Source organism: Kryptolebias marmoratus, linkage group LG17 (genome assembly GCF_001649575.2).
Source record: "Kryptolebias marmoratus isolate JLee-2015 linkage group LG17, ASM164957v2, whole genome shotgun sequence".
Taxonomy (NCBI): Eukaryota; Metazoa; Chordata; class Actinopteri; order Cyprinodontiformes; family Rivulidae; genus Kryptolebias; species Kryptolebias marmoratus.
The window spans coordinates 1785053-1787183 of record NC_051446.1 but is presented as its reverse complement, the minus strand read 5'-3'; the positions used below and the strand labels follow the sequence as shown (position 1 = coordinate 1787183).

The window sequence follows — 2131 nt, the reverse complement described above, 5'->3', positions numbered from 1 at the left end:
GATCATTCCACGATTCCTCTCACTGTATATATTCAGGACACTTGTAAATAAACTGCACTTACCTTCAGCTGTTGTCTCTGTGTCTGGTTTTGGTCTCGTTCATGGACAAATTACCTTGCGTTCTTGACAGTATGCTCTTGGACCTCCTGTCACTCACTCCTCGATTAAATCTGTGCTTGTCATTTGCTTACAAGCCTGAGCCTCCAACCTACATATGGAAAAGTCCACACAGCATATTCTCATCTGCCTGTCTGCTTTTCACCGCTTTCCACAACTCACCTATATATACTGATCTCTCATTTGGGAAATCCTAAAAATTGCTCCTGGAATCCTGACCTGCATCTCCCGACAACTGAAAAGAAAGAAATCCATGTAAAGACAAATTATACTCATCCACAATAGTTACCTCTACAGATCATCTCATATTTGCCAAACCATAACCTGTCAATATGTCAATATTTCACTCCACAGATACCTACACTTCCTTCTTCCTACACAATAAAATCATTGTTTATTCAATATAATTTTTTTTTTGTCCTATGTGCACATTTGGTATCTATTTATGTCTGCTTTTTTTCCATATTTCTGTTAATTTTGCTTCTTGTGTTTTATTTCTAAGTATTTCAACTATCATTAAGGGTTTAACTAATATTCAACTCACTTTCACCTTTTTCATCAAATTTCAGCAGTCATTCAGCATTCACTTTATTTTCACAAAAAATGCAATTATTCTTGTTGTACACTAAAAAACCCCCATAAAAACCTGACAATTTTATTATCCAAATAAACATGGTATTACATGTTTTGTATTAAATGCATGATGATCTGACTTCCAATAAAATTTTTGGCACAATAAAATAAAATCAGGTCTTTGGATAACATTACTTCCATGAAATTTTGCTCTCAGTCACGACTGACACTTATCTGTAAAATGAGTCTGCCAAATCTGAACCAGAGGTAATGAATCGTGGAACTAATACATGGGTTAATAGGGAAATTGCAAATACTATTTCTATGGAGTTAATTACCCCAGCCTGATAGGGTGAAAAACATGGGGAGGAAAACATTAGGGGATGAAGGTCTGGATATTTACACAGAGTCAGAGAAGATTTCAAGTTTAATAAGATAGACAAAAACAACAACAGAGTATTACATTTTCATAAAACTGAAGGAAAAATATATTTGCAGGATCCAACATCCAGTTAAGTATTTCTCAAACAGTGGGGAGAAGTTCCAGTTATGAACAGACTGCTGACTGAACAACTGTTTTTATAATGTTTTGTTGATGGTTGTTGGTTAAGGACCAAACAGTGCAGAGTAGTGAGAGTAGGTAAGATTAAAGTCATTAATTTGGTGAAAGTAAACAGGCAGGTGAAACAAAATGACCAGGCAGAACATGAACAGGACAGGACAGGACGAACCAGGTTAGTTAAGAGGGAGGATCTGACATTGAACTGAGACACCAAGGATTAAACAAACTGGGAAGGTTATTGCTGAATGAAAACTGGTGAGTTGAGGAGATATATAGATTACAGTTAGAGAGGACATGGAGGTAGTTGGAATGAGGACAGAAGATGCAGAAGACAGAGTTATATAGAAGAGGATGACTCACTGTGGCAACCCTTGTTGTCGAAAGAAAAAGAAGAAGAAGAACAGGTGGGTTGTTTACAAACTACAGACAGGTGGGAACGAATGTGAAAGGATCACTAAGAAAATCAGTAGCTGAGAACATGGAAAACAAAACAAAACAAAAAAACTGCCAGGCTGGACAGGTAACAGAAATAAATAGCTATAATAGCTATAGAATAGCTATTAGGGATAGCCAAATGAGCGTTTTTTCTGACACGCTGACATTTGTTTTGAAAAAGGGTTTATTACTCAAAGCCTTTCAGCACACTCCTCTCTGTATGGGGGAATTATCCTGCCATTAGTCGAGAGCGCACATATTCAATTTGCAAGCAGGATTTCATCTCTTGCTTTCAAAACTTTTAACGCTTGCACTCAAAACGTCTGCTCTCTTTCAAATATTCTCTTTTCTCTCTCTCAAAACGTCTGCTCTCTTTCAAATATTCTCTTTTCTCTCTCTCAAAACGTCTGCTCTCTTTCAAATATTTTCTTTTCTCTCTCAAAT

At 36.6% G+C, this 2131-nt stretch overlaps 1 long non-coding RNA gene across 1 annotated transcript in view; it reads right to left on the bottom strand.

Moving 5' to 3' along the window:
• The window catches only part of LOC119617900, a 17289-nt gene continuing 15158 nt past the window's right edge, over positions 1 to 2131 (bottom strand). The window contains exon 3 of the long non-coding RNA XR_005234353.1: positions 1 to 136. This is a non-coding gene — a long non-coding RNA (uncharacterized LOC119617900). The remainder of the gene's footprint in view (positions 137 to 2131) is intronic.